Source organism: Aedes aegypti, chromosome 3 (assembly GCF_002204515.2).
Source record: "Aedes aegypti strain LVP_AGWG chromosome 3, AaegL5.0 Primary Assembly, whole genome shotgun sequence".
In the NCBI taxonomy this organism is placed as follows: domain Eukaryota; kingdom Metazoa; phylum Arthropoda; class Insecta; order Diptera; family Culicidae; genus Aedes; species Aedes aegypti.
This window is the reverse complement of record NC_035109.1, coordinates 27727784-27743853: the sequence shown is the minus strand read 5'-3', so window position 1 is coordinate 27743853 and position 16070 is coordinate 27727784. Positions and strand designations below refer to the sequence as shown.

General features: G+C 35.1%; 1 long non-coding RNA gene across 1 annotated transcript in view; it reads left to right on the top strand.

Moving 5' to 3' along the window:
* The first annotated feature begins 146 nt into the window (after positions 1 to 146).
* Positions 147 to 16070, top strand: part of LOC110679672 — a 28642-nt gene continuing 12718 nt past the window's right edge. The window contains exon 1 of the long non-coding RNA XR_002502699.1: positions 147 to 640. This is a non-coding gene — a long non-coding RNA (uncharacterized LOC110679672). The remainder of the gene's footprint in view (positions 641 to 16070) is intronic.

Sequence of the window (16070 nt, the reverse complement as noted above, 5' to 3'; positions counted from 1 at the left end):
TCCCGTGCAATACATCCTTAACTGTTAGTTGATAATCGAAAGTCATATATGTGAATGGGACACAATGTGATGGATTTTACTAAGGTGGCGCAGATGATTGATGCGTGCCACAATCATCTGCGCCACCTTAGTAAAATCCATCACATTGAATGGGACAGTCCAACAGGTCGACAGGACAGCTATACAGATTCCGGAAAGAAGAATTATCTAAGCAAAAGCATCTAACTCTTGTTGTCGATACTTATACTACTATCTGATGTTAGTGCTCATGTGTCCGTGATAAAAAAGAATAAGAAAATTTAAAACAAATTAGTAGAATGTAAGAGCAAATCGATGTTGCACTTAACTTATTTTCCAATGTAGAAATGTGTTTAGTAATATAAAAAATAAAACTTCAAAAAGTATCTCAAATTGTTTATATTTTATTGAAGAAACTGTTTTTCTTTTCAGGTCACTCAACACTATTTGGACATGGAACAACAAAAGAAAATTACGGCACGGAGAAGTTCATGTGCGTGAACATCACGAGGAATGAAGTCAAATCGTACCAGCAGTGATCAACAGCATTTCGGGAAAATCTGAACTACTGAATGGAATTGATTGCTGGGATGGTAAATGCTGCTTTACCTTGTGCAATGGGGTAAGTATGTATTGTGTCATAAAAATCTTATACAGATAACTCTGATAATTTACCATCGTCGATGAATTTGTATTGTTGGAACAACCACTGGGCCAGCGCAAAGTTGTGCGATTGGGCACTCCCTCCGCTCTGCAGTACGTCAACCTGCTATCGAGATGTCAAACCTTAATGATCAACAGAATTGAAAACAAAAGTTAAGCAGAAAGCACGAGTGAATTAAAATACAAAATTATTGAATTTACAACGATTTCTATTAATATTAAAGTTCAATTGCTTATCAGAACGGTAATTAGATCTTTATAGGCCTATGAATTACAGTGGGATTCCGTTTTTGGCAACAAAGTCTAAATTTTCAGTTGCCAAAAACGGAACCGTGCCAAAATTGGAACCCTTATTTTAAATTTTATTTTTCAACTATTGGTTTTGAAAACATCATTAGAATGTTATTACATCATCCTTATGGAACCATATGGCATCTAGACTTCAAAACGGCTCATTTCGAAGCAGTTTTCCGTAGGGTTGTACTATGATATGAATCTATAGCGCCGTAATGCTAATTGTAGCAAACGTTTTACACACGAACTTTTTACGCCTGAACGTCTTTAATGATTTTAAGAAGCTTCATACGCACTATTTGTATGAGTGGGCCATGTAAAATCAATATTCGCAAAAGTGACCTTTATACAAGAACTTAACATTTTCCTGGAACTGTGTTAGAATATGAAAAAAATAAAATATATTACTGTATTCATACAAAGACGTATTTACAAAACAAAATCGCTGGATATTGCAAAACGGCAAGTTTTTTTTTATTTAATGAACATTATAATTCAGTTTAACTTTTAGGCTTTAAGCCTAAACGGATATTTACAGGATCCTGCTTAAGAGTTTCTTAGGAATCACCATACTTTGAACTTAATCCCTAATAATCAATTATAAATTCTCAGGATTCCGCAAGAAACCGTCAGTGTCCGCTAGGAATCTGCAGACATCTTCAAGAATCCGTTAAAATGTCTGAGAGGACCATTAAGAACCAAGAGTCCCCTAAGGATTCTCCAGAGTTTAGCTAGGAAATTCATAGATCCAGCTCGTAAGGCACATTTTGATTATTTTGAGACCCGTATCCTAGATTAAAAATCTTGTACAGAATTCTGGATCGTCTCTTAACAAACCTAACGTCTTGAAGAACCTCCAACAAAGCGGGAACGTAGCTCTTAAAAGTTGATGCAGAAAGATCAATATACACTCTAATATCACAAAAAAAAAGTTAAAATACACTTTTAATCGTTTTTATCGTATGTCGCATTGATATTATTGAGAATAAAGTGTAGTTTGGACTGTGTTCGCATTTGTCATGGTGCCGGTATTGAATGGCACATTGGAATTCTACAACATCTTATAATATAGTAAAATATACACTCCTTTTAGTGTATCACCTACTGGCAGACTAAAGTGGGCTGGTCACTGAGTATGAATGCCAAAGAGATTTTTGAGTTCTGGTGGAGACTAATGACCTCATGAAATGTTGCGAACGCAACACCAACGACCATCCTGAAGTAAATGAGCGCGTACGGGAGCCCTTAGTAGTTATTGAGATTTGCGGGTATATCGACGAAAATTGAGCTCTGGGACGTAATAAGTGCATAGTTGACCTACTGTTCAGATAAATAAAGCAACAGACACGATAATATTTACAAAAATTTACAAATTTTAATGGTATTAAAAAATGTTGCCAAAAACGGATCCATTTTGTTGCCAAAATCGGGGGGTGCCAAAAATGGAGCATGCCAAAAACGGAGCATGCCAAAAACGGAATCCCACTGTACTATTAAATAAGTATGGACTAATTGCATTCTAAAATACCCTAATTCTACAGATAGCACCAGATACAAACGATAATCCTGATATTACTACAATTATTCGATCAAAAGTTATACCGAAATGTAAGTTTCTCACAAAACAATCGTAATCGTTCGAATTAAAATCAAATAAAAACTTCAGCTTTGAAGCTGAGTCATCACGGCTATCAAAATCTCGGTGTTTGATTGAGTTTCCGCAACATGTATGATCTGTGAAAATTTTACTTGCAAAAAAAATCTGTCTGTAATCTTCATGTTCTCGCGGATACGATGTGGAGGGAATGTTTACACATGGCGTTGACGCTTTCTCTTCCAACAGCTGACGTCGTGACGCCAGTTGCGCGCGCTTTCTCAATTCTCGCAAACCGTGCCATAGGCATTTTCTCTCTCGGGTGCACAAAGTGGAGTGAAACTATATTTTACCTATGGACCTATGCACGGGTTCACTATGGACCAATGCACGAGTTCATCATTTGACGTTTGAGCGGTGCCGTGTTATTTACGTGACCATGGCAACGAGTGAATTTGGCACCGCTCAAACGTCAAATTAGTGAACTCGTGCATCGGTCCATGCACGAGTTCACTATTTGACGTTTGAGCGGTGCCGTGTTATTTAGGTGGCCATGGTAACGAGTGAATTTGGTACCGCTCAAACATCAAATAAGTAAAATCGTGCACTGTTGACCTACAAATGCCAATACAAATGCACATTCCTGCTGTGTCCATACACGCTATTTACGTGCACAAGAGAGAGAGTGCACGGTTGAAGTGGACATTCTCTGCAATAAGATAGGGGTCGTTCATTCAAGACTAACAATTCAAAAGGCCTCATCTCCAAAAAGTAAACAATGAGAAAAATACAATCTTGTTTTGTCAAACAATAAATCAAATTTAAATTATCAATTTATGCATTGTATGTTATTTTATCGTCGAGAAAGTCAATGGATAAACTGATTTATAGCTATGAATATTCATTACTATCATGTTAGCCAAGAATCCTGCTAAAAAAACGAGTCAAAGGAAATGAGGCTTTTATTTCACCAAAAGCTGTGCAGCCCTTTTCATTTGTGCCCATAGACGCCGGCCGACGCTGATGAGGCCTGTGAGTTGACGCCTTTGTTTACTCTAAAATGTGTTGAGGCCTTCTAGTTGTGGCTTGTTTTTTCATCATCTTCTGATGTGGCCTTTTGAAAATCATTCAAAATTGATGATGAAATAAGAAATTTGAAGTGTAGAAGAGTGTTAAGTGGTGAAGTAAAGTACATGGAGATCCCTACAGCAAGAGAAGATTCGTGCGGTCGATTAAATATGTGATTGATTGAACCCTCCGTCATCGATGAACATTATGTGTGTGCTACGCGAGTTTGTCGTCGAGAAAATGTATGGAAATGTTGGTTCAATTGAAATAATATTGCAATTGAACGTTATTTTTCATGCAATTGAAACCAAATCGTGTTTTTGTTGATAATTTGTGAAGTACAGACAGGCTGACACAGGTATTATTAGGTAGTATGATACAAAATACATCAGTCTACAGGAACCCGATAATGTTCGCCGTTTAGACAACCACTGTATAAAATAATACAAGGAGCAGTCGCTCCGTAGTATAACCTGCATCTACTTAGTAAATTTGGAACGTTTTTCGCAATCTACATTGCAACTTTGATGTTTGTTTAACAGGCCTCAACTCGGTTTCCGTCAGATATAGAAATGAGGCCTTTTTGAGAAAAGGCCGCATTTGCGATGTATATCCTGGTTAGCGGAAAATGAGATGGGGCCTTTTAGAAAAATGTTATTTTTTCAACTTTTATGCATATTTTTAAATGACTATTGTATGTTTTAGTAAGAATAGGCTCTTATACACTGAAATCAGCAGAAAACCGATTTGTTTACATTTTGGACTTGAGGCCTTTTCAATTGTTGGTCTTGCATTAATTAGGTAAGGGTTTATGGGGGGAGGGGGAGGGCTGGGTTTGAGATTTCTTACGCGCCATACAAATTATTTTTAATTTTCATACAAAAAATCTTACTATGGGGGAAGGGGGGGGGGTGTCTAAAAACCGCCAAAATTGTCTTACGTAATTAATGGATCGCCCCATAGAGCCGCATGGCAATTTTTCTAGTTTGCTTGGCTGTTCTCGCTTGTTGGTTGAGCGAGACCATGGGAGGGAGAAACGGTGGAGACAGGCTTTGTTCACTGAGGGCGATGCACCAATAGGGCGCTTGCAGCAAACAAAAGTGTGCCCAACGGTCCTCTTTGATTTAGCTGGGTATCGGTTTTAAACGGAAAACACGTTACAAAACGTTTCCCGGCAAAATCAAATGGGTCCGTTGGAGACACTAAACAAAGGCTGCAATTCAAGGGGGTGGTCACTCTACGCACTTCAGTCGGCACAGCTGCGCCTTCAGAGCGCCAACGTGTGCCAAGTGCGCCAAACATGCTATAATACTACATGCCATAAAATTCAATTAACTGAAATTATGGAAAACCTAGAAAAACGTTCTCAGCAAGCATTGACATTTTATTTAATTAAGGTACCGTGGGGCAAGTGGGTAATGGATTTCGCACAGGTGGGATTCTTCAAATTCTAGAGACTTTAAATTAAAAAAAAATGAGTACATGTATATTTTTTAGCTTGACTTCCACCAAATATAAGCAGTATGCTTGTATTTATTCTTATGTAAACTTGAAAAAAAAAGTACAGAAAAAGTTTTTGAGAAACGTTTCTTTACTTTTGACTTGCCTCACAAGTGGGGCAAGTGAAAAGTTTATCGTTTTGAGCAATATTTCAAAAACTAACAGTTATATTCACGATTCCTATTACCTTTAACATTTATTAAGGCGTCCCAATGAACAACAACCAATGAGAATATATACCGAGGTGAGGAAAAGACTATTAGTGTGCATGCCATCCGTGTACGGTGCAAAATGTTTCACCACTACAAGCGAGCGGGCTCCCATAAGAAGCCGTGTAAATTAGTGACGTAGTTATTTTTGTTTACGTTTTTTCTCTTTACTAATACACAGCCATTGCTTCTTCTTCCACACTTTAGTATATATTCTCATTGAACAACAACATATATAACATGTAAACAAAGAACATTTTATTCTTGTTACTTGAAGTTTCTTCTGTTCAGTTATGTTAGGTGAAATGATTCGACAACATTATAACTGCAACATTTCCAATGGTAGTTCTTACATCATGGGACAGCAATTGCTTTTCTGTTCTGTAGAATTTTCACCGCTCGTTATTTGTTTTTATGAAAATCGGATTTGACGTCGGATAACTCTTTGTGAGAAATCAAACGGAATCCTCCAATAAAGTATTTCGAAACTTTCTTATGTGGGTAGACCAATACCCCATTTTTTATGTTTTGAACTAGCTTTACATAGATATTCCATGAGATTTCCGTGCGTTCTCTTATATTGGAACTTTTCAATCAACGTCTTACTTTTAATCGGCTGTCCGAAGTACACATATTAATATCATAATATTTGGCAACCTTTATTTAGAGAAATGCCATGATAATAGCTTGTAACGCTTTGAGTATAGTGTTCAGCTATTCTATGATAATTGCGCACCTTATATACTTATAGCTACCTAAAGAGAAAACACAAATTTAGTCTCTAATGAGAAACTTTTCACTTGCCCCACGTGATTGGAAAATTGACGGTGTTTTAATTTAGTTATTTTTAGTTCTATGTCGAATTACTTCTAAAACTTTTTTCATTGCAGTTTAAAACTGTCAGAGAGGACAACTTAAAAGTGGTACAGAAAATTATTTTCCGCAACTTTTTTTCGCTGAAAATATTAAAATAAGATTGCACGCCGCCAACTTGTTACGGAGTTGTATTTAACAGGTTAACAATCTTTCGCTGTATTATGCAATAATGGTTGAAAAATCTCATGAATCTCTTACCTATCGTAATGTTCTGAATGGCCTCGAAGGTTTACGCATGAGTTTAAACGTTAATTCACATATTCAGTAAAATATACCAATTATTTTCACTTACCCCATTTACCCACTTGCACCGCGGTACCTTATTAATAATTTTCTTGTTTGCCTCTTACTCATTCGTCAGGAAGTGCTTCTAATAGGGCGGTGGTATTCGATGATGTGTTTTACATTATTGCAGGGGAACACGGGAATGACAAGTACAGGTCGGACTCGATTATCCGGAGACTCGATTATCCGGGGACTCGATTATCCGGGATTCGATTATCCGGAATTTTAGACTCGATTATCCGGAATTCGTTTTTTGATGTTGTTGTTTTTCAATTTTTATGCATAAATCTGATATAATTTGATATTGCAATATACAATATGAATGGTTTTGCAGTTTTGAACGTATTTAAGAAAAGGAGAGTTTGAAAAAGTGTTTTTTTTGTGTATGCTGGTCTAATTTTTTTTATCCTTGTAAAGACCCCTACTGTTCCTAGAAATAATTTCTGGTTACGCCACCGCATCATATAAATAAAACAACGAAAAAAGATAATATTTAAATTCTTTAATCGAAGATTTTATTTTTTTTCTTAGTGATTCGATTATCCGGAAGATTCGATTATCCGGAGTGAAAAAAAAATTGATACTCCGGATAATCGAGTCCGACCTGTAATGTATATGTAACATTTCAATGGGAAGATTTAGAAAATGATTCACATATTAGTGTCCTGGAATTATCCAAGATACCACGGGAATTGCGTCACAGAGTGTCAATGATTATGTACGGTGGCGCGGTGGAAGGGAAAAGGGTATTGATACTGAACTTGAAGAGAGACAAGAAAGGACATCTCAAGAAGATGTGAGCTATATTTGGGCATTCGCCGAAGTATGGGTTTTTGAACACCATACAACAGTACAATTTTGGGAACTTTCTGAACAAGAGAATATCCTATGAAGAGGGAGTAGGGATATTCCGCTGTCGGTGCTTCTGGGCCTTTAAGGCTAAGTAACCCGTCATTCGTTTTGACAACAATGATGAATTTTCACACAGAACACATAGCCATCTTAGAACAAAACGTATTTTTCATCTAGAGTACAAGAAAATGTGGAGAAGAGTAGGCGAATAAAACACTGTTTGCCCCACTGGAATTTACAGTGCAGGATATTGACGTTATTTTGTCTAAAATGATCTGCCTCTGCTGCTTTTGACGTTCTTTTGGATTTCTTTGGGGATGTGTTAGCTAAATGATGTGGTAACAACTACTATCCTCTACTACTAACGCTAATTCCAATCATGTGCACCTTTTTTGTCCACCGTTTAGAGCAATAAATAGATGTCAAACATGAAGTTCTTCTACATGTTGCGTCATACAGTTTTTGCTTGATCATGCTCTTTTTTCAACAAAAACGCCTTCACGCAACGACTCTTCCAACACGATCGCACTAACACTCTCGTGAAGGATACGGTTGAAATTATTCAATGGGCCTTTTCACAAACTTCATAAAGCTGGATGGGTGGGTGAGTGTCGTTAAGATGTTACTGCTCATACATTTTACTGAAATATGAACTGTGATTATCATAATGGTCGCAAACTATAAAACCATCTCCTCTTGATTTTTTATCATTATAAACGGAAAAATGAATGTTTGTATGTTATAAATATTCCAGAAAAAAAAAAAACTTCACGTGAATTAACTGAAATTACATGGATGAACATGAACCAGATCAAGAGACAACATGAGAAAAATAAGGATACGCGATACAAATACGCGAAATTTTTCCTTCTACATGAAATTTAGAAAATTCCAAATTACACGGAATTTGTCAAATTAGTAGATCTTATATGGCAAACTCAGTAAATTTCTGACTTTTGGTTTAGAAAATTGTTTATTTATTTTTAGTCAAAGTTGCATTGCATTCTGGCTTGTTTGTCTTGCTCTTAATTTTGAATCGACAATACGATATTAAACTAATCATCTCAATTTGTAAAATTATTTCCTTGAAATTTGAACACTTAAAGAATATTTTCACTGTAACAGCCGCATAGTAGTTCAAAACAGTGAATAAGAAATAAAAATATCTGATAAAGTGTTTTTTTTTTCAAAATCCTATGAATCTCAGAAAAAAGCATCTAGAAAACTCTTGAATTACAAAAACATCAAGCGTTTAAGCCACCTACCATTTATTTTTAATTCTAAAAACGTAAGATGTTCAGAAATCGTTCTTTATTCTAGATGGTTTACCCACTTCTTTATATGCTTATCGTAGAAAAAAAAGAAGCAAAAAACTTGAGGGAATGTTATCGTTGCTTAAAAATAAATAAATAAACGTCTGGAATATTGTAAGAAAATTGCATGATATTATTTTCTTACACATTGTACTGTTGTACTGCAGCAACATTTACGCATTGGCCAATTTTACTTACAAAATAATCAATTAAATCCAGGATTTTAGTGCTTCGTTTGACCTGAAATTTTAACCGCAACTTTGAACTAGCTTAGTTGGATATTACCAACATTGCATAATCAAAATTTTAAGTTATAACAAAACTCAGATTTAAGCCTGATTCGCTGCTGACAAGTAATTTATCGGCCTATCTTGATGCATGGGAAATTTCTGCAAGGAATCGATCAAGAAGGCGCTTTTTTCTGATCGCAGTACGCAGTTGAAAAGAACTGTCAGTTCGATCCTATAACATTTCCCCGAATACCATTACCCCGAAAACCATCACCCCGAAAGTCAATACCCCGAATGGTCAAGTACCCCGAAAACCAATACCCCGAAAACCGTTACCCCGAATAGTCTGTTACCCCGAATACCATTTCCCCGAATGGACCATAACCCCGAATTTTCTTAGCACGAAAAATTGAAGATCCGACAAATGAATCTCATATACCTATTTCATAGAATTTTGATTTTCATTTGAATTCATGTTCTTCATATTATCAAAGATTTATTATTCTTTTAATCAACAGCTATTCTTCATGAGCCAAGTGAGAACCCAAATTTTACTCACAGGCGTGTACTTGATTTTGTGAGAATGATTGTGTTCACAGCAATAAATCATTTTTCGAACTGATGATAATGCTGACATGTTAATATTAGAGACCCTTCCGCCCTCTTTCAAAAGCGTTATATTATTTGGTAATGCATAATTATATTTTTATATTGCTGGAGGCAATGCGAGTTCAACATATTCTAAAATGTCATTAGACTATGGTTTGAAAAATGTCAGATGAAAATGTTAACTGATATTAAACTGACCACTATTTCAAAAGTACATATCTAAAGAACAGCCTATGATAAAAGAAGAAAAAATCACTGTTGAAAGCGTCAATAATTATGATGCCAACACCCGAGCAACACACTTGTTATAATTGTGTATTATCAACTGAAATATGACTAGTTTTGGTCATATATCAGTTGATAATACACAATTATAACATGTGTGTTGCTGGGGCAATCACTTTGCTAGTGCAACTTCCAAAAGAAAAGCCGATAACTAAAAGAAGGACAAATCTCTTGTTGGAAATTGTAATACTGACAAGATGTAATACAGACAAGTAATGCAGGGGCTTATTTTCATTTATTTCTTGAAGTCACTGTCAACTTTGAATTTCGCTCAAGACAATTTTGTCAGTCGATTTTTTTTACCGCTATCGCTTAAACTTCAACTCAAACGGTACAACTCGAAAGAACAGCCTATAACTCAATGAAGAGAAAATCATTGATTAAAATTTTTACACTGCCATTATACAACCTCGAAAGAACAGCCGATGATTGAAAGAATAAAAAATCACTAATGGGAATAGTAATAGTTACTAAGCCGAAAACTTTCAGGCTCAAATTCGCGAGCATCTTTGAAGAATTTCTTGAAATACATCACTGATTTTCGGGGAAGTGTCGTATTAGAATTAGGGGAACTGGTTTTCGGGGTAATTTACCATTCGGGGTAATGGTTTTCGGGGTAATGTGTCATTCGGGGTAACGTTGCATTCGGGGTAATGGTTTTCGGGGTACTGGTTTTCGGGGAGATGGTTTTCGGGGTAATGGTATTCGGGGAAGTGTTATAGAACCGTCAGTTCAAATGGGAGTTGCTGTAGAAAATTTCTTTAAGGAATCAGCGAGAAATTTCTTTAGCGATTCCTTTTCAGTAGCAAATCAGGCTTTAGACAAAAATTACAATATTTTGAATAAGCAATCATTCTTAAATGAACTGATTAAGAGCAATATAACAAATATCATAAATTTGGGTTGTAGTATAACTTTTTTCAGTAAAACTGCTTCTTTTCAAAATATTTGAAAAGTGAAAAATTGAGTTTTTTTTTGCAAAATTTGATATTTGCGATAACTAAAAAAAATGTGTGTAAAAATTGTGAATTTTTAGATAAGTAAAATATAAGTTATGTTATGTTAAATGAACTGATTAAGAGCAATATAACAAATATCATAAATTTGGGTTGTAGTATAACTTTTTCAGTAAAACTGCTTCTTTTCAAAATATTTGAAAAGTGAAAAATTGATTTTTTTTTGCAAAATTTGATATTTGCGATAACTAAAAAAAATGTGTGTAAAAATTGTGAATTTTTAGATAATTAAAATATAAGTTATGTCTGAATTGCGATTGAAATTTCATGGTCATCATGGGTTCAATGAAAATATTCCACTCTTTCTGGAGACTACCTTTTTTCCAACAACCTTGAAGTAAAAATCTAAAAAAAATTATACGAGTTTTCTTGTCTAATTCAGTACATTTTTCGAAAAATTTACTGTGTAAAAAGCTTGCCAGCCGCCACCAGGTGCGCTAATGTTCGCGTTAATTTTGGCAGCTGTTTTTGTTGTCATCTTTGCTATCTGTTCTGTGATTTTCAGCTTGCATTCCAACTTGATAACATTCAGTCTTGATAGTTTATTACGGTTATTAAGAAAATTTTCCGGCTTACGGTGGCCGCAGAGTTCTACCGCAAGGTTTAAATTTTCAAAGCTCACTAGTACCACTGCCTTGGTAGGTTCAAAACTATGTGGTACAGTATCGTATTAACAAATAGGCCTGAATTTTACAAACCATTTTGCTACAAACATTGGGTAACAGCTGTTTTGCATCGTGGGATATGAGTTGAAAATATTTGATGCTCACTTACTAGCACCTCCTAGTGGTAGAACATTTAACATGTTAGACATACAGTATCTTCTTCTATCTATATAAATATCTGTACGACCAAGTCGAAGATATGAATAATAAATAAATAAATGAATAAATAAAACTGGAATGGTATTTGTATGTCACGAAATGACATCCGAGCGAGTGAACGGATTTGCACAACTCTTTCACTGTTGTATTCATCTAGGCTTCCGACGAGTTCGTGTGAAGAAAACTTTTAGGAAAGTCTCCAGAATCGTCGGAAAAACAGGAGTAAAATAACCTATCATTTTGTATGTGAGAGTGCATGTCTACTTGATGGCGAGACGAAGTTTGTTGGGACCACTAATACAGAAGATTTATTAGGATTCACAATACCGTGTACGTACCTAACTTTGCGCAGCTCCAAACTTTGCGCATTTTTAAGAAGCATGAAAAAATGATAATGGATCATTGATTTTTTTTAACAATTCAGTTTCAGCAACATGTTCGTTTATGTAAAATAAGTATTTATTTATTTATTTATTTTTCGTCAACCGACATACATTTGTTTACTAAAAAACCCTCGGTAATGTTAGTAAATAAACAAAAAACCTTATAAAACGTCAACTTTTACACCGTCTTAGCACAAGCGCTAAGGAGTGGCTCTGCCAAAAATGAACATTTTTCTGAACAAAACTGTGTTGTGAAAAGTATATTTGCGGTGTTTTTGCAAAAAAAAAAGGTAATATTCTAGTAATTCTATTAATTTTCCATATAATATGTCGAATTTTTATTTGAAAAAAAGCGATGCGCAATGTTAGGACCCATTTTTTACAAGAGGGTCTTAATTTTTGCGCACTTCTAGCAATTCGGAATGGCATGTAAATACATGTACGTCCTTGCAAATGACAAAAGCTGTCGATCTTATCAGGAATGGTCACTCAATCCATAAGGCAGTGGCTACATGTAATATTCCTGAAAGTACCTTTTGTATGAAGCTGAAGGCAAGGTGTTATTATGGAATATCCGTACTGGCGGCAATTCAAAAAAAAATAAATAAATAAATAAATAAATAAATAAACACCAGAGATCGATACATCTCCCGAACTTATCGATGCTTTCCATGGATTCAGTGGAAAGTAAGGGTCCGTCCATTAAGGGACAGCCCCTAAGCAACCTGCAGCTTGAAATACTAATAGACAAACGAGAAAACTCTCGAGCGCAGCTCGCCTGAGCTTCAGTTGAGGCACATCACTGCTAAAGACTCGTCAAGTTTATCTGGAAATCCTCCACTTTCAGCTGAGATTTTGTTTAAAATGCTTCCGAATTGTGCGAAATCGAATCGGTCACGACCATCAGCAGTGGATACGAGCATCACATTTCGTAGTTATTCACTTATATAATATATAATATAATTTTATAGTTATTCAAAGCGATGGAATAAAATAAGAAAAAAAAAAACTAGAGAATAAATTATATAAAGCAACGTACGTAAACAAATAAGCATAAGCTGTAAACTATATTGTTCAGATTGTAATCTTGTGAGTATATAGTAAAAAATAAGAACATAGTAACTCACTATTCGCGGTCACTCTATTTTTGGGGTGGTTGAATAAATCAAATTGAAATTTACGGAAAAAACTCCTGATGAAACTCATATTAGTTATAAGGTACCGTGGGGCAAGTGGGTAATGGAATTCGCATAGTTGAGATTCTTCAAAATCTAGATACTTTAAATTGAAACAAATGAGGTCGTGTATATTTTTTAGCTTGACTCCCATTAAATATAAGCAGCATGATGAAATTAATTTTTATGAAAAATTAAAGAAAAAAATACAGAAAAAGTTTTTGAAAAATGTCTCCTTATTTTTCACTTGCCCCAAAAGTGGGGCAAGTGAAAAGTTTACCGTTTTGAACAATAATTTCAAAAACAAACAGTTATATTCACGATTTCTATTAGCTTTAACATTTGTTAAGGCTTCCCAATGAACAATAACATAAGTAACATGTAAACAAAGAAAATGTTATTCTTTTCACTTGAATTTTCTTCTGTTCAGTTATGTTAGTTGAAATAATTCGACAACATTATAACTGCAACATTTCCAATGTTAGTTCTTACACTATAGGACAGCAATTGCATTTCTGCTCTGTAGAATTTCCACCGCTCGTTATTTGTTTTTGAGAAAGTCGAATATGACGTCGGATAACTCTTCGGGAGAAATCAAACGGAATCCTTCAATAACGTATTTAGAATCTTTTTTATGTGGATAGACCTATACCCCATTTTTATGTTTTGAACTAGCTTACATAGGCATTCCACGAGATTTCCGTGTGTTTTATAATATTGCAACTTTTCAGTCAACGTCTTCCTTTTAATTGGCTGCCCGAAATAGACATATTAATATTGTAATGTTTGGCAACATCTTTTAGAGAAGTTCCATGATTTCTAATAGCTTTTAACGCTTGATTATAGTGTTTCTTGAATTATCAGCACGTTATGTTTTTCTATGATAACTGCGAACCATGTTTACTTATGACAGCTTAAAGAGAAAACACAAATACAATCTCTAATGATAAACTTTTCACTTGCCCCACCTGATAAGAAAATTGACGGTGTTTAAATTTAGTTATTTTTAGGTCTACGTCGAATTAATTCTAAAACTCTTTTATTGCAGTTTGAAACTGTCACAGAGGACAACTAAGAAGTGGTACAGAAAATTATTTTCCGCAACTTTTTTCCACTGAAAATATTAAAATAAGATTGTACGCCGCCAACTTGTTACGGAGTGACAGTTGACAGGTTAACAATTTTTCGCTCTATTATGCAAAAATGACTGAAAAATCTCAGAAATCTCTTACCTATCGTAATGTTCTGAATGGCCTCAAAGGTTTACGCATGAGTTTAAAACGTTAATTCACATATTCAGTAAAATATATCAATTGTTTTCACTTACCCCATTTACCCACTTACCCCGCGGTACCTTACCCTTTTTGTTCAATGCAAAACCAGTAAAAAAGTAAAATTATTATAAGCAAACGGGCATTTTAAAGTATGCGCAAAGTTTGGCACATCATGCGCAAAGTTTGGCACATCATGCGCAAAGTTTGGAACAATTCAGATTTTGTGCGCAATGTTAGGCACAAGGTGGTGAATCACCTTTTGCATTTTTTAATTTTTTTATGGATTATTTTTATTTTTTTAAATTATGTGTTCTACTAAAGGGTTAAAAGCCTATCGTTGGCAAAGTTTGAATGAAAAAATACAGATTTTAGCCTTATTTGAAGCGTAAATAGGATGATAATTTCTTAACTGCGCAAAGTTAGGTGCGTACACTGTATCACCAATAAACAATCGGCATCACTTACTGTGCGAAGTTTGTAAACTCACCTTTTTCTTTCCGAAGATACTCCTCAAATGAGATCCTGTCTGCTTCTCAACTCAATTTTCTACCAGAATTTTCATCGCTATTTTTCTAAAAGGTTTTTTTAACCATTAGTCGTAAAAACTCCCTGCCTAAAAGATACTCGATCGGATCAGGAAATCCCATAACCTTCAGCTACCAGTAACATTACAGTCAACTCTCCATATGCGATGTTTACACTACTGAAAAGCATGCCATGCTGATTATTTTGTATTAGGCAGCGTCCATTTATTACGTAACGCTAAAATTTGAAATTTTTGATCCCCTCCCCCCCTCCGTTACGTTTTTGGTATGAAAAATTTAAAATTTTTGTATGAGCCGTAACGCTTGAGCCTACTCCCCCCCTCCCCCTAGAGCGTTGCGTAATTTGTGGATGCCGCCTTACTGTGGTTTCATATCTTGATGTAGAGAAAAAATATCGAGTAATAGATAGTTGATTGTATTTGGGGAAGTCACCCTTAATGATTATTTGCTTTTTCAATCAATCCTCTAGTTAGCAAAAAAAAAATAGTTACAACACTAATGTTTTGAACTTTCTTTCTCCAGACTCAAAAACCTCGAGATAGTTGCATTAAACCATTTATTGATTAAAAAGCTATTCGTCATAAATTACATAGTCCTTTTTACACTTTAAAATGTATTAAAACCGTAAAACTTTTTAATTTTGCTATCTATATAGTACCTAAGTGTACATAGTTATCTATATGAAAGAGTATTTTAACCAAGGTTTGTTGGCAGGCTAATTTTTACATTTTTCGTTGCCTTCTTCTATCGTAGTAATCTCAAAAAGACTTTCCCTTAAATTTAGTTTCTTACTTAGTTGTTAGCTCTCTTAAAATCGTTACCTAATCAGTTCGTTGTTTAAATTTCAACCTAACAACTAGATAAAATCTCTATTCTAATTGTAATTGTAATTGCTCAATCCACACCCTGGCAGACAATTATCCGCCCATCTAGACACGGGCTGGGTGAGGACCTACCAAGCCTCCCCCGTTAACATGTCCTATACCGTTTAGCACACCGGGATCTTCCACAAGCAGGCGCCGGAATTAAAGCGGTCCCACAAGCTTCAGATACATTA